The following is a 25560-nucleotide window of genomic DNA, read 5'->3' as shown; positions in this document are numbered from 1 at the left end:
AATTGAAGTGGAGATTTATTTGCTGTGTTTCTGGCAGAAAAAAAAAGTCAAATGGTATAGATAGGTAGCGATTTTTAAAAAACACAGTATTTCTGTCTTATACTTTAGTTTTAAAAAAAATCAACACCAAGGGTCAGCATATCTGTTATTAGTATTTGTCTCTGTTCTGTGCTGTATCTTATTGCTTCCAATTTGTTCAAAAATTACAGATTTGTCTTATGTTGAAACTTATTGACTATAACATAGAAAAGTGTAAACATTTCCTTAAGACAGTTTTTCTCATAGTATAATTACATATAAAACCTCCTAAAAGATCCCTCGTTCCCATCTTTGTTTTTCAGAGCAATTTAACAATGTGTAACGGCATAAGGGTTTGTTTTTGAAGTTAAATATCTTTTTCCGCAAGGGAGAGGCGTGCTGTAGGACGTGGTTAGACAGACTATGTTCCTTCTACCACCCTAAAATGGTGGTGAAGCTTCTCAGATTTAGTTGGGTTGGTACCCTAACGGTGGGTCTCTTGAAAGTGTCAGCGAGGATTTGCCATCTGGTGGCACCTTCTCTGTGTGCCCTTGGGGGACTGCACCTCAAAGTGGCTTTAGTTTCTTACCAGTTAGCGGTGCTCAGACCTTCCTAAGAAGGGGGACGTGGTCACAGTGTTTACACCTTTCCGAATTATTCCAGGTCTTTCCCCGGGGGGTGCGGGGGCGGGGAGAATGTGAGAAGAACTGAGGGCAGACCTCTCATTCACAGGATGCAGCAGGCAGTCAGCGGCATATGGAAAAAGTGCTTTCAGAATTTCTAGTGACTAGTGAAGTGTCTGACAGGGGCTGGGTGTTTAATCATCGAACAGAATTGCCTGAAGGCCAAGCAGTGATGCATACAGAAGGGTAGTCACACCGAGGAAATAGCGAGATGCTAGGCCACTCACAGAAGGAATCAGCATAATACAGTATTTCTTGGTCATGGCTTGGATTCTGCCAGAGGGGCCAGAAGAAATGCAAGACCAAGAGAGGACTGCGCTTTCTCAGCCCTGCCATCCATCCCATCAAGTATTCTGTCTCTGACACGTGCAAGCCGGCGTGTCCACCTGGGCTGTGCTTGCCACACAGAAGGCACACTCATGTTGCTGGGTTGTTACTGCCTGATTTGACATCCTGTGCAGCTTTCGTCCCAGTGGGAGACAGCAAGTTCTAAGCTACAGTTATGTCTGTTTTATTTTAGGGAGACCACCAGTGGATTGTATAAATGCAAAAAGTCTACCTGATTTCTTTCCAGATCTGGAGGAGACTTGGAAAGTTCATCTGGTCTACCTTCTTTTTTGTGGAAGTGCTATTACACCTAGGGTCTTATATTGTCCTTGTTTGTACTATTTTCAGAAGTTTCTGAGGATATAGTTCCCATAAGTTGTTATAATACCTGATTATTATAATAGTATCTTTCTTAGCCTAAATCAAACTCTGTTACTCCATGGAGCGTTTTTCATGAGTGTGGGCAGTCATTTCTTCATGGAAAGAGAATAAGATAGTCAGTGTTTTTCTTATATTATCTTTGAGTGAATAGATGGGAAAAACTGTAAACTTTGGTAATAAAAATGGAAACACTAACTAACATGATTCCCCCCAACCTGAAAATCACACAACTAGTTGTCAATTTTTTATTACTTACTATTCAGCAAATATTAATCATCTACTACGTGCCAAATCCCAAAATCATCTCATTGAAGTTTTTTTTTTTGCTTATAATGATTTTCTTTCTTAAATATTCCTTATAATGAGGACAACAAAACTAGATATAACATTCTGAAGAGGGAGGGGGACCAGTGTGTGTGTTATGTTCCTATTGATATATCAGTTTCTTTTTTTAAGATTTTATTTTTTCGCCCTGGCTGGTGTAGCTCAATGGATTGAGCGTGGGCCTGCGAACCACACAATTGCAGTTTGATTCCCAGTCAGGGCACATGCCTGGGTTGCAGGCCAGTTCCCAGTTCCCAGCAGGGGACTCACGAGAGGCAACCATACATTGATATTTCTCTCCCTCTCTCTTTCCCTCCCCCTCTAAAGATAAATAAATAAAATCTTTAAACAAAAAGATTTTATTTTTTCTTAGAGAGAGGGGAAGGGAAGGAGAAAGAGAGAGAAATACATCAATATGTGGATGCCTCTCATGCGCCTCCTACTGGGGACCTGGCCCACAACCCAGACATGTGCTCTGACTGGGAATCGAACCAGGCAGGGTGCTATGTCAGTTTCGAATTCAATGCAAGCTTGTTTAAAGAATCAAGGTCTGAAAATCAAGAAAAGTTTTGGCAATTTGTTACCTACTTGAAAGTTGTTTTTCTTCATTTCCTCAGGCTTTTTGTTCTAAGAAATCAAACCCAACATAATGTATTTTTTTCCTTATGAACACTTTTATATAAAAACTATCTGGATTGGCAATACTATCTTGACTTGAGTGGCTTTAAGTGTCAAAACCACTGAGATCTTAATTTTTACTTTAAAGTTTTAAATATAACCTTATGTTCTTAATTTGCTTCTTTGTGGGCATTTCTTTTAGACTACTTTGATACCCGAGGACTCATCTCTTATTCCCAAGCTTTTAGAATAGTTTAAAAACTGACTTGAGAAGAGCATTTTGTTATTCATTATATTCAATCTTTCTGTATTGGTGATAAGCTATTTAGCTCACTTTCTTAGAAATGTCCTGAAGTAAGTCCTCAAATGCTTGTTGGATGATCATAAAGACAGAAGAGGAGATTCCCGCCCTGACTGAGCGGACTGGGAAAAAGCGCATGCTAAGAGCAGACCACAGGGAGAAAAACAAGAGGGAGACTGGCCGACTGAAACTCCGGCCCACTCACTGAAGTTGGGGTCAGGGTGAGTAGCTCCAAGGACCAGAAGCTGTGGACAGGCAGGAACTGACTAGCAGCTCCTGAGATCTAAAGAGGAGGGAAGTCCATTCAGGAAGCTGTTATCAAACAAGCTTCACACATTTTCTGCCCCCGTCTCTCTGCTTAAAATGTAAATTTCTAGGTAGCTGTTATTAAAAGTTGGGATACAGGGTAGGCAAAAACACCCATTGCCCACAAGCTGTACAGGCATAGCATAGAGGGGTGAGTGTTTAGAAAAATGGTATTGCAGAAGGCTCAGCACAGAAAAGCAGGCACTGGACGAAGTGCCCGACCCAGATGGGATGGCTCTACAAAGGCTTCGAGGGCAGGCAGGCAGGACTGTGGAGCAGAAGAGAGGCGCAGCTTGGAAAAGTGCCTGTGGGGTGTCTGTGCATAGTAGCCACTCAATAATATTTACAGGATAAATGAATAAAAGAACTGTGCAAAAGACCATTCTGTGCAACAAATAGTAAACTTGAACTCTAGCTTCAGAGAACCCACCAAGTTCAGATATAGAAAGAAGAAAAACTTGCCCAGTAGCAGAAAGGTCCAGTGAAGAGAACAAAAAGGCATTTGAGACGAAGTCTTGCCAGTTTGTGGAAAGCCTCAGATTTCATTATTACCAGAGATAAAATAGTAAATGTCTTCAGTGAGCCAGTGGGCTCTGTATAGTATTTCTCCAGGAGGGGAGCCAGCTCTGACTGGTTGATGTTTCTGAATCCCTGTGAGAAGAACAGGAGGCTCTAAACAGTGAAGCGGTAGCAGGACGCCATGGGCGAGACTGTCCTGTGGGTGAAGGAGATCTTTGGCTTCAGGAGTCTCTAAATTCTTTGTCTTTCCTTCCCATTGGGACCAGCACTTTCTCACCCTCTCAGACAATCAGCACCTTCTGTCCCAGGAAAACCTGAACTTGCACAGAAGGTACAAGTAGCGAATGATCTCCCACCTTCCATTTCTATAGAGTCTTATATGCCATGCACAGGACTCCTCTCATAGGACACAGCTGTTTTGATCAATTGAGTGAAGAAAGGTTACCTTTTCTAAGGGCAGGTTCAGTTGATCTCTAATGATGGAATTTTGTTTTTATTTTTTTATTAAGTAATAGTTTATTTAACATTTAGTGTGGCCCCAAATTGGCCAAGACAAAGTCAGAAAACATTTTAGACAGAAGACTTAAACAGACAAACATGAGCCCTGGGTGGTGTGGCCCAGTGGATTGAGCACCAGTGTGAAAACCAAAAGGTCACCAGTTCAATTCCCTGTCAGGGCACCTGCCTGGGTTGCAGGCCAGGTTCCCAGTTGGGGCCGTGTGAGAGGCAACTGACTGATGTATCTCTCCCTCTCTTTCTCCCTTCCATCCCCTTTCTCTAAAGCAAATAAAATCTTTTTTAAAAAATCAAAAAAGACAAGCACAACACACTGACAGCATTATCTAGGCAACTCTCCGGCATTGTGGTTTGATAATGTCAATTTTTATTCTATTATTCATATCTTCATACATCATCCAAATGCTATCTGATGGTGGAATTTTAGACATCATGTTGCAGCCTAGCATCTCTGACATGGTCTCACAGAGGCAGGAATTCCGTGTTTATCAGTAAGGCTGCTTCCGCTCCTGTGTGAAGAAAGCATGGAGTTTTCTGGGAGACGAGAGCAAGAACATGCCAAGGGCAAGAAAGAGCTGCCACACCATGCAAGCAGTTTGGAATTATCTCAACATTTCTATTTGATGTCGGCAGGTGGTTAGAAACCATGTTGCCGTGGCCTGAAGCATCCCCTACAAAGAGGCGCGGTCTTGGTGCCACCGAGAAGCAATCTCTTTCCTTCCTTCATGCTGGGACCCAGAGGTGAAGGGACTTAACTAGAATGTACCGTGTGCTACAACTAGGTCAGAGCCAGTTCCTGTCTCCTGCAAACACCCTGCACTGGAGACCTGCCAGGGTTATCACCATCTCTAGGGAATCCGGGCACAGCATCACCTAAGCAGACCCTCCCAAGAGGAGGTGCCACCACCTTCTTTGGGGTTGCTGAGGTTGTCATCTTTTCAATTTTGGAGTTAGAACTAGGTTTCTGGAAGACTCCACAAGGTCTTGGAAGGTAAACTTCCAATATATGGACAGTTTTGGAAAATGAAGATAAAAAAACAAGAGATAACTTTAAAAAAATCATTTTCATTGTAATCTCACCATTCAGTGCTAACAGCTGTTCAGTTTGGTGTCAATTTTGTCTGTTTTTTTTAAACAAAAGTGAGATTATACTATACTTTAATAATGAACTTTTTCATGGAATATAAAGTGAATATTTTTTTCATATTATTACGTATCCATCGACAACAAGGGTCTGCAAGCCACAGCAAAATCCGGCCCACAGTCTGATTTTGTAAATAAAGTTTTATTAAAATACACACATTCATTTACAGAGTATCTGTGGCTGCTTTGATGCTGTGATGGCAGAGCTGAGTGGTGACGACTGTGACAATATAGCCATCAAAATTCATCTGGTTCTTTACAGAAAATGTTTGCTAACCCTTGACCTATAACCTAATTAATAATAGTTGTTATTTATTGAGTATTTACTGTGTGCTGGGTATAGAATGATAGTCATCCTGGGTGTGAATCCTGGCTCTTTTATTACCTCTGGGATAATGGATAAGTAAACCTTTGTAGGTCTTAGTTTTCTTATTTATAAAATAAGAGATCTCATAATGTGGTTACGAGGTAATTGTATGATCTCATAATGTGGCTGTAAAGTGCTATGTCTGAGAGAGAGCTCAGTGAATGTTAGCGTGTATCATTTTCATTGCCTCTTTGTTATCATTTTCTCCTTTTACCATCAAAGCAGCCCTATGAAGGATTTTTATCTTCCCAATAGAAATATGAGGCCAACAGGGGTTGAGTAAATTGCTTAGGAGTTCTCCATGTAGTAAGTGGCTAAAAGGTTGTCATTTATTTCTTACCTTTACTTATTCCATCAGCCAGTTGAAGTGACCCAGATGCTGCCCTAATAGCTAAAGATTCAGTCAGTAATGACCAAGGAGAGTGCTTGCCCCACAGCGGCTCTTCTTCTAGCTAAAGGAAGACAATAAAGAGATAAGCAAATATGGCCTGGCTGGTGTGGCTCAGTGGATTGAGCACAGGCCTGCAAAACAAAAGGTCATTGGTTCAATTCCCAGTCCGGGCACATGCCTTAGGTGCCGGCCAGGTCCCCAGTTGGCAGCATGTGAGAGGCAACTGATCAAGGTATCTCTCACACATTGATGTTTCTCTCCCTTTCTTTCTCCATTCTATCCCCCTCTTTAAAAGAAAATAAATAAAATCTTTTAAAAAGAGAGAGACAAGCAAACAAAAAAGATGATTTCAGATAGTCATTAATTATGAATAAAAAACCAGAGAACCATGCAGGTGCAGAGACTCATGAAGGGGTGAAGAGTGGGTGACTTAAGCTAGGGCTATCAGGGAAGGATTCTGAGAGGGTGACATTCAACCTGAGGCCTGAATAGTGACTGGGAGCAGGTTATTCATCAGTCATCATCCATCGTCCATCAGAAGAGCATTCCAGGGACTTCCAGTCAGGGTGGCAGCATGAGTAGGCCCAGTTAGCCTCCTTGAACAACCACATCAAAATTACAGTTTAAATATAGAACAATCATCACTCAGAACTGTCAGAAGTCGAGTTAAATGAAAGTCTGACAACCACGGAATTAAAGAAACCACATCCATCCAGACAGGTAGGAGGGGCGGAGACATGGGATGGGGTGGTCCTACACACACATGTGGTAGATAAAAATTCGAGGGGGTATCTCTGGAACAAGCAGTCCCAGCCCCATACCAGGCGCCCCAGACCAGAGTTCCAGTGCTAGGAAGATAAGTCCCCACAACTTTTGGCCGCAAAAACCAGTGGGGATTGAGTCGGTAGTGAAAATTGCTGGATCCCCAAGCAGTTCCTCTTAAAGAACCCACACAAGGATTCACCTACTCAGGCTCCCTACCTCTGAGCTCCAGCACCTGGGTAGCAGCTTGAAAGGCACCAGTGGCAAATTGGGAGAAACCGAAGTATTTGGCATCAAGGTGAGCAGAGGCCACTGTCCCTTATCGAAATCCTCCCCCAACACGGGGCCACAGAGCTGGCAAACTGGTGCCATATCTGAGATGCCACCAACCTGGCTAACACTGTTTGATCCGCCTTGAAGATCCCCAGAGACCCTGCCCCATCCAACTTACATGCCCACGCAAGTTGTTAACAGTGGATTTTCCATACAAATGGCTGGTTTCAGCTTGTGCTGCACAACTTCCTAAATCCTCTCACACAAGCAACAGCTGGCTTCTGTGAGTCCCCAGCCCCCAAACCTCTTGCTCAATGGCCCAAGCCTGGTACTAGCAGCAGCCAGCCCAGTTACACAGCTTGGATTTGCCTGGGAATCTCCAATCCCAGCATAAGTAGCAGCCATTTCAGATGGCTTTATAGCTCAGGCTGGGTGGCCCAAGGCCAAACATAGATGGGGGCTGACCTGAACCACCCAGGAATCCCCATATCCTGCTCACTTTTTAGACAGCTGTAGACTATGTCAGAGCATCACCACCCTGCCCCTGCACAGCTGATCCTCCACAGAGGGTAGAGGTTGCAAGATCAGTGGTCCCAGCCAACATCGCAATTGACTGGCCTGGGTAAATCCCTCCTGTAGACCTGCCTAGAGCAACCACAGCTCAACCACAAAAAGAAGGGTGTACGCAGCCTGCACGAAGGGCGCACTTTAAGTACCCAGTTTGCGTGATCTGTGAGGCTGTGCCACTGGACCCTACGGGACACCTACTACATTTAATAGCCATGCTATTAAAACAGAGTCACAGCAGCTCTATCTAATACGTAAAAACAAACAGGGAGGCTGCCAAAAGGAAACAAAGAAACATGGCCCAAATGAAAGAACAGATGGAAACTCCAGACAAAGAGCTAAGAAATGGAGATAAGCAATCTATCAGATGCAGAGTTCAAAACACTGGTTATAGAGATGCTTAAGGAACTTAGTGAGGACCTCAACAGCATAAAATGGATCGTCAGAAACAAAGGGTACCTTAATTGAAACATATAACTATTTACAGGGAAACAACAGTGAAGTAGATGAAGCTGAGATTCTAATCAATAATTTGGAACATAAGAAAGCAAACAAAAACTAATTAGAGCAACAAGAAGAAGAAAGAATTAAAAAATTAGGATAGAGTAAGCACCACATGGACAATTTTAAGCAATCCAACATTCACTCCATAGGGGTGCCAGAACAATAAGAGAAAGAGCAAAAAATTGGAAATCTAGTTGGAAAAATAATGAAAGAAGACTTCCCTTATTTGGCGAAGGAAATACAGGCAAGTCTAGGAAAAGCACAGAATCCCTAACGAGATGGACTCGTAGAGGCCCACTCCAAGACACATTATAATTAAAATGCCAAAAGGTAAAGATAAAGAGAAAAGAGTGGGGGTGGAAGAATGGATGAAGAGGTGAGGGGATTAAGAAGTATGAATAGGCAGTTACAGAATAGCCATGGGGATGTAAAGTACAGTAGAGGAAATGGAGTAGCCAAAGAACATATATGCATGACCCATGGACATGAACAGAGGTGGGGGGGATTGCCTGAGGGAGTGGGGGTTGCTGTGTGGAGGGGCAAAGGGGAAAATTGGGACAACTGTAGTAGTATAATCAAGAAAATGTAATAAAAGAGAAGAACATTCCAAGAAAGGGAACAACAGTGTGATGTTGTTTCTGAGCTCGGAGTGGTCAGGCAGGGGCGGCGTGGAGTTAGAAGGCAGTGGCAGGGGGCAGAGAACAGTGTTGGGTAATGATGCGGAGGGTGGTGGGAGATGACAAGAGTTTGTTTTTTTTATTCTCAGTGTGATAGGGAACCAGTGGAGAGTTTTAAGCAGAACGGGCAGGACTTGCAGACGGATGGCATACGGAGTGAGGAAAGCGGAGGAACCAAGGATGATGCCTAGGTGTTGGTATCAATATTAGTGAGTGCTGGTTCAATGTAATCTGGCTTCTGCCTCGACTTGCTCTTCTGAAAATTTCCCCAGTTGCTCGATCACATTAAAAATCTTCAGCCCCTCATCCTTCTGGCATTTTCTCTAGACTTTGCCACCACCGCCCAGTGCTCACTCAGGAAAACACTCCCTTATCTGATTCCACGGCATCTTCCCCTCCCAGTCTCATCCAGCCTCTCTGTGACCTCTCAGCCTCATTCACTAGTTCACTGTCCTTGTCCACCCAGGAGTCCTATTTCAGAAACTCTTTTATTTGAGCACCAAAGTTATCCTGAACGGTCTCATTTATTCCCATGGATAAGTATATTCCAACTCTATTGCCAAGTTCCAGACCTGTATTTACAGTGATTTAATACATATGTATGGGCAGTTTCCCTAAACCAATACATTTAGAGTGGAACTCATCATCCTCTGACTGGTACATTTCAATGTTCACTTCCTCCTGGTTTCCTTTCTCTCTCCAGCAAACCTCTGGAACTAGAAATGGGAGTGTCACCCTTGACAACACCTCCTGTACTCTTATAGCTGATCATTACTGAAGTGTGTTGCTTCAACCTCAGAAATGCCTTTCAGCTGCAACCTTTCCTTTATTTGGTAGGTCATCTCTTGTAAGAGCCCCCTAACTTCTCTTCTTGTGCTGACCACCTTCCATTCCACTATTGGTTCATAAGGATTTCATTGTTTAAACATTTCTGTTGCATCTCCATAGTCTGAGCTTAGCATAGTGGTCCCAATGTAACATGACAGGCATCCTCATCTCCAGGACTCCCCCAGGCTCACATCTGTTAGGGGCAGTTTGTTGTAATTGGTTAACAGCATGTTCCAGGGCCAGAGTTCTAATCTTGGCTCTGCCCCTTGCCAGCTGTGTGATCTGGGACAAGTTACATAATCTCTCTGTACCTAAACTCTGTATCTATAAAATTGGTTTTACAAACAGTGTTATTGGGTTTTAAACATACAGAATTTAGGTACAGAGAGATTAAGTGATACCTATCTAATAGGGTTAAGGTGAAGGTTAAATGACTCAACACCCATAAGGTTCAGAACAGTACTTCAGTTACTATGTGTCTGTTATTATCATCAGTATTATTATTATCATTATTAGTATTGTTATTATTGTTATCTGTACCCCAGTAACACTGAGATTTTTGTGGGTCCTTGAATACGCCCTTCCCTTTCTTAACACTGGGTCTTGACTGTGCCTTTGGTCCAGAATGCACTTTCTACTTCATCTAGCACACTTCCCTGGGCAAAGGTAGGGTGCAATTCCTCACAGTTTTTGAACACTTCATCCATACCTTTGATATGCTCCCTTCGCATCGATGTAAACAGTGATTACCCCCAGGTGAGGGCCTGACTTTCTCCCAACCCCTGCGCAGGCTTAGGGGCTTGAATGTAGAGTTACTTAAAAAAAAAAGTTCGTTGAATACATGTTAATGAATGAGATTCTTGACCAAAAAGCAGGGACTTAATTGCACTATACAAAAGTTTATGCTACTTCTCATATATATATATATATATATATATATATATATTTATATNCCATACCTTTGATATGCTCCCTTCGCATCGATGTAAACAGTGATTACCCCCAGGTGAGGGCCTGACTTTCTCCCAACCCCTGCGCAGGCTTAGGGGCTTGAATGTAGAGTTACTTTAAAAAAAGAGTTCGTTGAATACATGTTAATGAATGAGATTCTTGACCAAAAAGCAGGGACTTAATTGCACTATACAAAAGTGTATGCTACTTCTCATATATATATATATATATATATATAATTTTTCTTGTAAAAACTAGCATTTAATGAGGTAGACTGACAGTGAATAGTAAATCTATTTAACAAAAGAAATAGTTTAGTAATCATAGCAACTTGGTAAAATAAGTGATATATGTGAAAATAGCCACTAATTTCTGGAACATTCTAGAGGATTCTGGGTCAAGACTTTGAAATCTAATCAATTTAAATGGTATGGACAAGTGCATAAAGTTTGTAAAGATAAATAGAAGGAAGCCTCCCCTAGGAACGCACAGCTCATGCTATACAGTCCACGTTACTCCTGGGACAAGTATGGTTTGGACAGCTGCTTTCCGCAGTGTCCTGCCTTCTTGACGGGGCATTCCCTTGCAGATATTTTAATATCAGAATCAATTCAGGAGCCCGTTGGCTCCTCATCAAGGTTTTTTATGTAGGTTGTACTTGGATCTGTGACTCATAGTAGTGATCTTCCCCTAGGTGTCATAATTCTGTTTACCCTAAACAACCGAACAAACACCTTTTTATCAGCAGGAAAGGAATGGAGGCGGTGGGTGCTCAGGGGAAACGCGGCAGAGATGGTAAGTGAGGACGGAGAGAATGCAAAACCCAAGTCCATAGCTGAGGGCTTCAGGCTGTAACTTATACCAGCTCATGAGCTTAGAATCAGAATCCGTTACTGGGAGTTACTAGGAAATGTTAGGAGTCAAACAAGGAAGCTCTACTTCTGAGCGAAAGCAGAGGTCCAGGCACCGGGACACCAGTCAAGGTGGTAGAAATGATCAATGAGGTTGTCTGATTGCAGCGTCTTTCTCAGCTGAGGCCGTGTGTCCTGGGCCTCCCACGTCAGCTCTGGAAATTGGGCCCGTTACAAATCGCTCACCCTAATCCTGAGCTCCTGACTCCAGTCTGCACTGCTGGCACAAAACAAAACTCTGTAGAGGGAATGTAGGCAGCCGGGTTTTGCTCCAAAGTGTAGTAAAAAATATTAACTCTCAGCAGTTGTTAGAGCGCAGATTACCCTGGGTTCAAATCCCACCGCTCCTGAGGACTTAAGATGCTGCTTTGGTAAAGGACTTTCCTCTCTGAGATGGCTTCCTCATCTTTCAAACGAGGGAGGTATACTTAACAAGAGAGGCGTGGGAATTAAGTACGATGTATGTGAAGTACTTTGCATAGTGCCTGACGCACAGTTATTGACCAATGAAGTAGCACTGTCAGTATTTAATTTAGAAAAATGTTTATTCTTTTAAGGGAGCTCTCTGAAGTGGCCTGTGATCAGTAAGAAAACCTCTATCATTTAATGAACACTTTGCTTTACATTAGCCTTTATACTAAGACCTTTAGCTGTATTCTTTTTTAATTTAATTTTTTAAATTTTATTTATTTACTTTTTGAGAGAGGAGAAGGACAAAGAGCAGAAGAGAAACATTAACGTGTGGTTTTCTCTCGCACACCTCCTACGGGGGACCTGGACCGAAACCCAAGAATGTGCTCTGACTGGAAATCAAACCCACGACCCTTTGTTTCGCAGGCCAGTGCTCAATCCACTGAGCCGCATCAGCCAGGGCTAGCTGTATTAATTCTTAATGTGCGCAACAAAATGAACAGGAGGATAATATCATCGTTTTAGAGGTGGGGAAACGTAATTTCAGAGAAGGTGTATATCTTGCCCGAGGTAACACAGCTGTTGTGCTGCAGAGCTTGGCATCGGACAAAGGTCTCTTTCTCTGAAGGCCTGTACTCCTAGCCACTGTGCACGGTGTCTATGAAACAGGTTACAAGGGAACATCTATAGAGTTAACTGTGGAACTTCTGGCTCCTGTGAAAATAAGCAGGACTTTGTGTGTGTGTGTGTGACAATTTGCATGTCATTCCATTACATAGATGAAATTATTCTGGAGTGCTAGCAGCTGGTACCATCTGGCATTTTTTTTTGGCAAAGTCCAGCTCTGGTGCCATACAATGAGGTGTCAGTGGTGAAACGACAGTGGTTTATGTTCACAGAACAGGAAGCTACAGACCCTCAAAAGGTAAGGCTACTAATAAGATCACAAAAAATAGGAGAACACCAACACTGGCCTGTAGCACTGCTTGGTGCAAAAAAAAAAAAAAAAACCTTTGTAGAGGGAATTTAGGCAGCTGCATTTGCTTGGAAGTATAGTAGAAAATAACTCTCAGTCCTGTCCTTTTTGGTCATCAAACTCAGAACAAGAAGACCAGACATATGGCCAGATATTTGATTAGGAGAATAAGAAACAATTGTCGTGTATAGTGTTTTAAGGAAAATGTCATGACTTGGTAGTTGGAAATAGTGTCCCTTCCATAGGATTAGAGTGATCAATATCCTCAAATGTTAGGAGCTGAGAAATATGCCTCCTAGGAATGTCTGCGGTGCGTGTTTCACATCATAGGCCTTGGTTCAGGCAGGTCTGGGCTCGAACCCTGATTTCTCTGCTTTTTCATTTTGTGACACTGAGCCAGTTACAAAAGTTTCCATTTTCTCCATCTGTAAAATGGGGGTAATAATACCTACCTCTTAGAGTTGCTCAGATTAATGATAAGATGCAGAAATGATGAAGTAAAGGACAGTTATTGATGTTTTTTATTACATTTGCAAATGTGAAGGAAACCAATTGCTTTATTCTGAAACAAGAATAGCTACAAGCCATATATATAATCTCCATGCATTTCTTTCTCAAAGAATCACTCCTGTCTCCAGGGAGTTATTACAACTTTTACATGTTCACATTAATTCCAGAGCCTTTATAATCAGAAAATCCATTTATAGCCTTTAGTTGCCAAGCAACAAAGGACAAAGTACTGAGTATTTCCTTTTATTGCAAAAGGTTCAGCTTTTCCATGTCGGTCCTGAAATCCACATTTTTCAGAAAACCCAGAACAGGGAAACTTAATATCATGTTTCCAAGGCTTAGAGGCATTCCTTGTTTGGGGATGGAAACAAAGCTGAAAGGGGTATGCTGTTATTATTGTGCTGTCCTTGAGTGGCCTGAAGCATTTTGTGCTAATTTCATGGTAAGAAGGTCTGAAGCTGGCAGACTACGAATTCAGTTTAAGGAGAGAACTTGTTTCATTTCATGTCCTGCGGTGCTCTCTCTGTAGGAGAATGAGTCCTTTGATCTGTCGATGGCCTTCTGGGAAACTCTGGGGTGATGTAAAACACATGTGAAAAATGACGACAGGTCATTCAGCCATGCACCAGAAGCATTTGGGGAAGCTGGCTTAGTGCCACATGACTAAACTAAATTCTCCCCTCCAAAAGGTATGTTGACATAACAACGTACAAATCTGTGGAGAATTTTTATGAATTTATTTGAGCCAAACTGATGACATATGCCAGGGAGCAAGATCTCAAATGCTCTGGAGAATAACAGTTTGGCAGCTTCTGTCATGCATTTGAAATTAAGGAGGGAATATAAGGAAGATTACATGGAAGGTGAGACTGAATTGCAGGGTAGTTAACAAGATTATATGCTGTCCTGTGGGTAGTTATGGCTTATTTCAAAGGTGTGATAGCTTAAATGCACAGAAAAAAATGGACAGGGCTTGTTTAAGGCAAAGATAGGCCTTTTAATAAGGACCTTATAGGCCTGGGACATGACCACCCACCATGACCTGCCCAGTTAGGACTTTATGATCAGATCACCCAGTGAAATTACTTTCCATAGAATCCCCCCCTTTTTCCTCCACAGATATTAAAGCTTTGAATTACTTCTGGTGTTTTTGTCCATGGATAATCAGTAAGCAAAGATGAAAAAAAATAATTGAAATAATGTATTACTATTTGACATCATATAAAGTACCCCAATATAACTGTATTTTTTAAAAGTTCTTGAAACATATATGGAAGCAGCATCTTATTTGCATGGCTATTTCTCTATCCATGTGCATTAAAACAGTGCAAAAGCAGATTATCTTTTGTAAATGTTTAATCAGCTTTACTCAAGATAGCCCAAAACTAGAAACAACCCCAATTTTCATTAACAGGAGAATGAATAAACAAATTGTTTACTCATGCAGTGCAATACTTAACACTAAGAAATAAATGGCTGGTTGATAACATAACACCATGAATTTTTTAATTTTTATGTTTATAATTTTACAAAGAGTGTACTAAAATATACTAAATGTTACTGAACAAGTGGGGTTCTGCTGCCCACCACTTCCCTCTGGGCAAAATTCCAGAGGCAAAGTTTTGCTGATTTTATGCAAAAGCTTCACAATTTCGGAATAACAGCTTTCTACCTGAACTAGTCACTTCAACCTATCAATGAAGGCTAAAATCTTTAACTCCTGAGTTCCCCTATCATTCCCCCTATTAGTTTTTAATTATCTTATTTCTATAGGGTTAGTTTATAAACCAAAGCAACATAAGATGCACAAGCTACACAATTTTTGAAGAATGGCAGGCTCCTGCCTCAGAGCTCGTCCCCTCTAGAACAACCGGAGAAGAACAACCCTGCCATCCTCTCCCAGGCCAGCTGGATCCTAGGCTGTGCCCGGAGCTCATTCCCATTCCCATCCCAAATATCGTCCATTAGGACATGCAGGCAGCTGCAGTACGTCCCGATATGCAACCTTGAACCTGCCACATGATCATCCAGGCACCCTTGAGGAAGCGAGCCAGAGAGAGCCAGGAGTCTTCGTCCTCCTTTAATTTTTAATCTTCTGGCCCATAATTCCATGTACTCTGAAGAGATGTTCAGCTTCTCAGCCCATCCCATTCTGGATGATTTACCATTGCCTGGGGTAACCTCCTCTTCCAGCCCCTCCCCACTCCTCCCCAGTGATCTGATCAGATCTCTGTGTATCATAAAGAATATCTACTAATGGTTCTATTTATGTTGGATTCAGAAAGGGTAAAACCAAGCTATCAAGACAGAAACCAAAACAGTAGTTTCAGGCGGCAGATTTCTGGAAAAGGTCATGAGGCGCCTTTCTGAGGTCTCAGAGTCTCTTGGTGGGAAATCTACTTCCCTTGTCCTCATGTGAATCCTACTCATCTTCTGCACGTGCAGCGGGATTCTGCAGACGCAGAGTGAAGACAGTGACTTTTTTTTCCCTTCCCTTGTTGAGTTAGAGAAGCTTACTGCTTTGAAACACACTTACTAATTCATGTAAGATGTTTTATATGCAGGAAGAGGCAGAAAGGGCACCTAAATTATTATTTTTTATTTGTTGATTTCAGAGAGAGAGAGAAACACTGATTTGTTGTTCCACTTATTTATACACTCACTGGTTGATTTTTGTATGTGTCCTGACTGGGGATTGAACCTGCAACCTTGGCATATGGGGATAATGCTCTAACCAATTGAGCTAACTGGTCAGGGCCAAACATTTTTTTTCTTATAAATTCTACATGGTAACAGCTAGTTAAGGCTTGCCTGCTGAGAGTACTCGTCCTTTGGGACAATTTTTGTGCATAAATATAAAAAAGAGTAAGAGCTAGCTATTAGCATGACTAGGCTAATTCCAATTGATCAGAGGCACTTTTAAATCTATTATTCACACATCTCAAGAAGTGTGCTAAAGCATTGGGAGAACTATAATATTCTCTTTTTATCTTCATGAAGGTAAAACAAAGACAAAAATTTTCTCCCCTCCCCTTTCCCTCAGAGAAGCAGACTTCTGTGTGAAACTGTGAACTGAGCCTCCCTGGTGGTGAGGACCACAGGGCTGTAAACCCACCATCAGGACCTGGTCCTCCCTCCCCTTGCTGCTGTTTATGGAAATGCTGGAGAAAAACAAAAATGCATACACAGCCACCAACGTTTAAAAATATTTATTTATTTATCTTTATTTTTGATTTAAGAGAGAGGGGACAGGAAGGAGAAAAGAGAGGGAGAGAAACATCTACATGAGAAGGAAATACTGATTGGCTGCCTTCCATACATGCCCCGACTGGGGACCAAACCTGCAACCCAGGCATGTGCCCTGACTGGAGATGGAACCAGTGACAGCCATCAGTTTGCTGGATGACACCCCAACCAACTGAGCCACATCACCTGGGCTACAGCCACAAATTTTGACATTTTATTATTTTGTGAGTTTATTCCTAACCCATCTTCAAAGGTACCTCCTTGGTCTTCCATTTGTACTATGCTTGTTTACAAAGTTTGATATTTTACAAAGTCTTCCATCAGCTTGTTGGTCCCACATGGGACCCTAAAAGGAAGGCATTTTATGGATGAAGGAGGTGGAGCCCTAAGGAAGTTGGCAGATATGTCTAAGAATCATATTGCTAAGTGTCAGGGCTGGTGGCCAAATCTTTGTCCTGTCACTCCAAGTCCACCTGCAGCCCACTTTGTCTTCCCAAAGAAAAATGTGGGCGCCCTGGCTGATGTAGCTCAGTGGATTGAGCACGGGCCTGAGAACCACACGATCACGGTTCGATTCCCAGTCAGGGCACATGCCTGGGTTGTAGGCCAGGTCCCAGCAGGGGACTCACAAGAGGCAACCATACATTGATATGTCTCTCCTTCTCTCCTCCCCCCCACCTCTAAAGATAAATAAATAAGATATTGAAAAAAAAGAAAAACATGGGCAAAGACGTGTGTTGGCTTATTGATGTCCATCTTCCAGGGCTAGGTGCCAAAAAATGCTGATGTAAACACGGTCAGTCTTTGGAAAAAACTCCTCCCTTTTATCCTCCTCTCCCTCACTTGACTCTAGTCAGCACGTACTCTCCCACAAACTGGCTGCTGACCCTGCCCTCTCCTCTCCAGAACAGAGCCAGCAAGTTCCTGTGTTTTCAGCCTTCACCTAACCCTCTGCTTTGATGAGACTTATCTGCCCGAGTTTAGCAATTGGTTTATTGTTCTGAGTCCTGTGTTTGGGGAGTGGTGGTGAGGAGCAGCGAAGAAATAAAAGGCACTGAGCAGACCTGGCCCGATAGCTCAGTTGATTAGAATGTTGTCCCACATACCAAGGCTGTGGTTTCAATCCCCAGTCAGGGCACATATAAGAATCAACCAATGATTGCATAAATAAGTGGGACAACAAATGGATGTCTCTTTCTCTCCCCCTTCCTTTCTCTCTCTAAAATCAATAAAATAAACTTTTAAAAGGAGAATGAACATTTATTATGAGCCAAGCATGTAGTGTTAGAGAAAAACAGTCAATGCCACTGTTAAAGCACGGTAAGGAGGGCGCTCTTCAAATACGACACCATTGGGACGGGTATAATGACCACTGGGATGGAATCTGCAGTGGGGGAGAGAGATTGGGCTCAACTTCGACTAAAACATAGGCAAGGGGCATTTTTAGCCAAGGAGCAGCGTAAGGGGGGATCTGGAGGAACTGAAATAACAAGAGAGTTGCAGAAGGCTAGCTAGGGTGATCAGACGTCACCTGCAGGATGGTGGCAGATGGAATCTGATCTAGATATTGAGGGTGATCAGAGATGGAGGAAAGAGAACGCTGGTTAAACTGATTTAGTAGTACTATTACACATGGAATATCTGGTTAAATTGATTTAGTAGTACTATTATACATGGAATACTACACAGCAGAAAGAAGGAAGGAGCTCCTACCCTTTGCAACAGCATGAATGGAACTGGAGAGCGTTATGCTAAGTGAAAAAAGCTAGGCCTTGAAAGACAAATACCATATGATCTCACCTATAAGTGGAACCTAATGAACAAAAGAGCAAAATAGAACCAGAGTCATGGAAACAAGGAACAGATTGACAACTACCAGAGGGGAAAGGTGCAGGGGATAAGGGAGGACAGAAGAGGAAGGGTCTAGTCAAGGAACATGTATAAAGGACCCATGGACATGGACAACAGGGTGGGGACTGACTGAGGGAGTGGGGGTGGGGGGTGGGACAGGGGAGAGCAATGGGGGAAAATTGGGACAACTGTAACAGAGCAACAATAAAAAAAAAAAACAGGAAATATCCCAAAAGAGGGAGGAAAGCCTTGAATAAGATGGAGTTTAAAACAATATAAATTGTTCTAAAACTCTAAATATGTACTGCGAGGGAGGAAAAACTAATGACAAACTACTGAAAGTCATCAATGTGCGCTTACCTTTATCTTTGTGACTTAATCACAAACCCTTTGTGTCACTTGTTATGAGAAAATAAAAAGTTGACCTTGATTTTAAAAAAAAAGCTTTGATACATTTATTCAGTGAAATACTACATGGCTGTAAAAAATAAGAGACTTTTACCTTTTGTGACAGCACGGGTAGACCTGGAGAATATTATGCTAAGAGAAATAATTCAGGCAGAAAAAGACAAATACCGTATGATGGAACTTATGTGTGGAATCTAATGAATAAAATAAACTGATGAACAAAATAGAAACAGAAGCATGGATACATGGAACAGGCTGACAGCTGTCAGTGGAAAGGGGGATGGAAGGAAAGAAGGGGGAGGGGTTAGCCAAAGAACGTATATGCATACATAACCCATGGACACAGACAACAGTATAGTGACAGCCAGAGGGAGGGTGGGATGGGGGCTGGGTAGAGGTAGCCAGTGTGGGGAGAAATGGGGACCTCTGTAGCAGTGTCAATAATAAAAATAAAAAAGTGAGGGAAAAATTCTTGCCAAATTTTTAAAAATGCCAAGAGAAACATGAAATAGGCCTCGTTGAAAGGTTCAGGGGAATCGAAGAACAGTTTGGTCAAGGAGAAAATCTGCCTGTAGTGGAATTCTATATGCTATCATATTTAGTCTGCAAGCAGCACTCTACAGTGGTAAAACCCATTTCTTTTTTTCAGGATGAGGAAACAGGCCCAGAGAGAACAGGAATTTAATTCAGGTCTCCCTGCCTTGCAATTTCCCAAATCCTCATGCTTTTCCTGTGCCTGTGATACATGGGGCTCCCGCCTTCTGGAATGCTTTCCTGCCCTTCACCCTCCGTGTCTGCGCTGTGGCGTCATTTTCTCCTCATTCCTGTGTACTCCATAGCACTTGGCAACTCACTTTTCAAGGCATGGATGGCTTTTTTTCTGTGTCTGTCTCCTGGACAACTGGAAGGCAAGAACTATGTTTCATTCTTTCTTGTAGCCTCAGCAGCTTGGAACCGGCACCTAGTAGGCACTCAAAGAAATCTGTCGTATTAACAAATACAGAACTCTGAGCCCAGTCTCTTCCCAGGATTCCAAGTCTTCTGGATTTTCCTCCTTTATTTCTCACATCTAAGGGGACAAGAGTGTTCTACACCTGGCTGAAGACTCAGCCCTCAGCTGGTGCTCTGTGGGGCTGTCTCCTCCCTACATGCCTAGCTTCACTGCACATGAAGGCACTGCTGAGGCTGGACAGGCACCCCTGAAAGCCACAGGGTGGGCACTTCCTTGTTACACCTTTTCTGAATTTGTGCCATGCAGGGTCTGCCCCGGAGCTGGCCGGGGGGGGGCTTGTTTTAATATCCAACACTGAACATTCCAGGTGAGCCCAACTCTCTGTAAAACCTGGGGGTGGGGATGCGCTCCAGCATTAGGATGGTCTTCCTCTTCCTTCTCCTATTTGACCTTTGGCAAAATTAGACTTTCTTTTTTTAATATATATTATTGACTATGTTATTACAGTTGTCCCATTTCCCCCCTTCATTTCCCTCCACCCTGCACACCTTCTCCCTCCCACATTCCTCCACTGTAGTTCATGTCCATGTGTCTTAAGTTTTTCAGCTTTTACATTTCCCAAGAATCCTTGCCCTCCCCCTGTGTATTTTCTACCTACTGTCTATGCTACTTATTTTCTGTACCTCTTCCCCCTCTCTCCTCCTCCATTCCCCTGTTGCTAAACCTCCATGTGATCTCCATTTCTGTGATTCTGTTCCTGTTCTAGTTGTTTCCTTAGTTGGTTTTTATTTTAGGTGTGGTTGTTAGTAATTGTGAGTTTGCTATTATTTTACTGTTCATATTTTTATCTTCTTTTTCATAGATAAGTCCCTTTAACATTTCATAAAATAAGGGCTTGGTGATGATGAACTCCTTGAACTTGACCTTATCTGAGAAGCACTTTATCTGTCCTTCCATTCTAAATGAAAGCTTTGCTGGATACAGCAATCTTTGGATGTAGGTCCTTGGATTTCATGACTTGGAATACTTCTTTCCAGACCCTTCTTGCCTGCAAGGTCTCTTTTGAGAAATCAGCTGACAGTCTGATGGGAAGTCCTTTGTAGGTGACTGTCTCCTTATCTCTTGCTGCTTCTAGGAGTCTCTTTCATTTTTATCTTGGCTAATGTAATTATGATGTGCCTTGGTGTATTCCTCTTTGGGTCCAACTTCTTTGGGACTCTCTGAGCTTCCTGGACTTCCTGGAAGTCTATTTCCTTTGCTAGATTTGGGAAGTTCTCTTTTATTATTTGTTCAAATAAGTTTTCCACTTGTTGCTCTTCCTCTTCCCCTTCTGGTACCCCTATAATTCAGATTTTGGAACATTTAAGGATGTCCTGGAGGTTCCTAAGCCTCTCCTCATTTTTTTTTTGAATTCTTGTTTCTTCCTTCTGGGTCACTCCACTGATCTGAGTCCCAGTTTCCTTCCCATCACTAGTGGTTCCCTGTGCATTTTCCGTCATTTCACTTAGTTTAGCCTTCATTGTTCATCTAATTTGTGACTAAAATGAACCAGTTCTGTGAGCATCCTGATCACCAGTGCTTTGAACTGTGCATCTGATAGGTTGGCTATCTCTTGGTCGCTTAGAGGTATTGGGTCTGAGGCTTTGAGCTGTTTTCCTGCTTGAGCCATAATGTTTTGGTCCGTTTGCACCTATTACGTATGAGGAGCAGAGCCTTAGGTGTTCACCAGGGTGGGGCAACCCAAGTTGCTGGGTTGTGACGCTATATGTGGGAGTGGGGTCAGAGAGGGAAAAAGATGGTGCTTTGCTCTGCTCTCTGTGGCACCTCAATCCCTTCTGCCACTTCCCCCAAGCAAACTGGCCCTTTCTGCTGCTGATTCTCATGTGGGTGGGCTTGTGTGAATTCTAGGACCCCGTGGGTCTCTCCAACAAACTTTCCTGTGAGGGTTGGAGCCTCTCCTTGCACCACAACCCCACAAGTGTTTTCAATTGGTGTTTTGAGGCTTTATTTCCTGGAGCTAGGACCCTGGGTTGTGTGATCTATCTTGCTCCCCAGTTATCTGCGCTCAAATGTGGGACCGCTGCCTGGTCACCCAGCCGCATTGCACGTGGTGCCTCGTCTCTCAATCGCTGCCTTGCTGGGTCTGCCCATTGCCACCCCACACCCGGGGTCTGCCAGCCGCCGCCTGGGTGCCCAGGGTCTGCCTGGTGCCGCCTTGCACACCCAGAGTGCCTTGCGCGCCCGGTGTCACTGCTTCCTGTGCTGCGACCTCTCCGCTCAGCCACCCAACTCCGCCCCACCTCCTGGTCTGGATGAATGTGTCAATTTAACTCCTTGGTTGTCGGACTTCCATAGAGTTCAATTTCCTTTCAGTTTTGGTTGTTACTTTGTTTCTGAATTGTTGTTGTCCTTATTTTGGTTGTTCCAAGAAACACAGCGTGTCTACCTACGCTTCCATCTTGGCCGGAAGTTCTAGACTTTTTAATAGACCAAACCAGAACAATAATTCTTTAAAATCTTGGACATAAAATCAGTAAGAGGTCTTGATGTGTTCTTATACCATTTAAATTTTTTTGTCTGCTTCTGTTTCCCAAATTTATCTTCTATGGTTAATAAGCATTTGCGTGTTCTCTCCTAGTGTTTTATTTCCCCCTGTATTTATTAACATTAGTGCATGTTACTGAGGAGAAAATGGACTGAATGTGCTGAGAGAGAGGAGGAGAGAGCCCTTGAGCCCAGGAGGGTGGCTCTGATGTGATTGATTTAGACCAGTTATAATCTCAATTTCCTCCTCTCTTTCCCTTATAATTCAGCAGCTGTAACTCTTCTTTGCAACTCCTTCTAACATCCTCTTCATAAAGTACATTCTTATACTTCCTGAAGTACTTAACAATATAATAGTAATTTGATGTGTCTTTTACATTTTTTATGAGGAATGTTAATTGTTTCATTAGTTTTTAAGTGGCTTGCCCAAACCTTCTTCCCTTCATTATTTTGCATAATTTTGCAGAAAGTGGGGTTGTTCATTAGCATGTGTTACAGTAGAAAACACGTGAGTCCCCACAGTTACAACTGTGTTACTGAAACTTGAGCAGTTACTTAAGTTTGCTAAGACTGTTTACTCTTCTAAAAAATGGGGATATTATCCCCTCAGTTCTTAGCTGAGAGAATAAAATTATTGTGAGGAGTGAGAAAGTGACTGTAAAATTTTTAGTGCAGTAGCTGTATATAAAAAGTGCTCAACAAATTCACCGAGTATCATTATTACTATGATTACTCTCCAATGGCCATCACTCAGGCAGCTTGACCAATCCTTTCGCACTCTGCTGGCTCTCCTTGGGGCACCCGACTATTTGTCCTCTTTCCTCTTAAGGTATGAGGCCCATGCCGTCAAGGTTGGATCTGTGGGTAGGGGAACAGGGGCCTCAACACCCTAGCTCTTTACTCAATGGTTTTTATCATTATAACTCTACATTAGTTTCTTTTCTTCCCAGTACTTCCCCGTGATGGTGCAACTGAAAGACCTATGTGTTTATCACCTGTTCACAGATAAGCCAAGTTTCTCTCATACTTACATAATTTTAAAAAGCCTATGTAAAGCTGAATGCTTAACCTATCAAATTTCATCTTGTCAGTCCACCATCAACCTAGTCAGCCCAGATGAGACGTGACTCTTTCACACTGTATTGCGCCTTGCCCCCCTCCTTCAGGCCATCTGCATACTTAGCCAGTTTACTTTCTCTATACTTTTCCAAATCACAAATAGTATTATTGAGAAGGATCAGAGCAGAGTCATTTTATCCTGAATTTTAGGACTTTCTCCAGGTTAACATTTTGGGGTATGGTTGTTCTCCCAGGTGTAAGTTTACCTAATTCTAGTGTAATTTTCTTCACCTTTCTCTATCTTAGCTGCAAACACCGCCCCCCTCTGGACTTCCTATCCCCCAAATAGGACTGGAAACCCTCTTGACTTATCATGTTGGAACTGCCAGTTTCCTTCCTGTGCCCCTCCCTCGCCTTCAGGGTAAGATTGAGTGTTGCTCACTGCTGTCTACCCTTTGCCTAGCACACACACTTCACTGGCTACTTATGGAATGTTGAAAGAATGAATGAACAATGTTGCTGAGTGTCTAGCTGAAGCCAAGATACACGTTTCCATGGAGAGTGTCCTAATCTGCCAGTCAGGCAGCCGGACAGGAGATGAAGTCCACCCACCCGGTCCTGGGTGGGCACATGCAGGCTCCCCAGGGTCTTCTGATGTTCGTGGAGCCCAGCAGTCAGGTTTTCGGCAGTCCTGTCTAGAATTCTGCATCTGTGACAGTCCCAGAAAACCCACGTGGGTGTTGCCATTCTGTTACACAATGTTCTTGAACTATTTATTTACTCAAGTTGATGAAAGGTTATTTTTCGTGTTATCTTTTGATTATGGGGCACATGATTCATATCACTTTAAAGTCTAGAGACAGTCTTTTAATTTAGTCATTAATTCCAACAATGAATCATGTTAACTCTGCTTGAAAGAACTGATTGTATCTTCCTGGATCAGTGTAGGACAACCTGCACAAGGAAGGCTGGGAGACCCCCGGGGTTCCAGGTCATTAGGTGGCATTTTTCTTGAGGGCAGTGCCCTGCTGCTCACTCCCGTCTCCGTGAGCACAAAAACAAGTTTGATGTGACACGAGCTTGAGCAGGTGAACGTCTCCAGCTCCTTCCCAGGCTCCTCATCCAACTCTCTCACATTTCCTATCTCAAGGCACCAGCGTGACCTAGTCACCAAAACAGGGACAAAGAACAGCCTAGATCCCTTTTAATCAATCCCAAAGTCCAATGGGGCTCTCCTCTCAAACACACACTACACATGCAGTGATGTGCTGGTCCATGTTTAACAACCAACGATTGGGGGAAATAATTCCCCACTTTGTAGTGTTTGCCAATTTCCATGGTGTAAATCCTCCTAGTATGTGGAGGATAGTGTTGAGCTACTGGCATGAAGACACTAAATGTGGAGCTGGGAAGAGAGGTGCACAGGCTCGTACAAGCAGGCTCTTGCTCACCACTGCACATTCGGCCACTTTTCTGACCCACCTGCACCACACCTGCATCAGGCTCATGACTTCCAAGGCTCGAGGATTGGGTCCTGCCGATGTTCCAGCCTTGTGGGCCTTGTTCCTGGAAGATTTTCTTGGCGTGCTTTTGCTCCTGCTGAATCATTTAGGTGTTCCATAATGTCCTGTGTACAACTCTGTTTTCATATCATATTGCTATGGGGTTTTTTTTTGTGTGTGTGTGTGTGTGTGTCACTGTTTCTCATTGATTTAGGAACTGCTTGAGCACAGCAACTGATGGTAATGACAACAGCTAGTATTTACTGAGCTGGGAAGTGTGCCCATGTCTACATCCATGCTAACACCAGATGCCCTGTGCTGCTAGCTCATTTTCTCGTCCCTCTCTCCAACTGTGAGCTCCTCCCTGATTTTATTCCTGTACACACAGTGGACGCTAAGTAAATGTTGAGTAAATGGGTAAAACAATTAGTCGGTTAATGATCGGCAACGTCTCTGGGGAAAGGTCTCTTTTAGTCGTCTAACGCTGACCTGGCTGTGGCTCTAAACGACAACATTAGAGTCTCCCCTCCTTCCTCTTCTTTGGACCGTCCATTGACATTTCTCCACTTTCTCACGCACCCTGGCATGTCAGAGGCAAGTGATCTAGATGTTTAAATCCAAAGGCAACCCTGAGGGTGATCGTCACAATTGCTTTGTAGGATATTTAAAAAATCTAGGGCTGTCACAAGAGACAAATGTTGTCAGTTTGCCTGTGGTCGGTGTACTGTGTGTGG

The sequence above is a fragment of the Sturnira hondurensis genome, unplaced genomic scaffold, assembly GCF_014824575.4.
Source record: "Sturnira hondurensis isolate 20B ecotype Veracruz unplaced genomic scaffold, ASM1482457v3 Scaffold0006496, whole genome shotgun sequence".
Taxonomy (NCBI): Eukaryota; Metazoa; Chordata; class Mammalia; order Chiroptera; family Phyllostomidae; genus Sturnira; species Sturnira hondurensis.
This window is presented reverse-complemented; position numbering follows the sequence as displayed.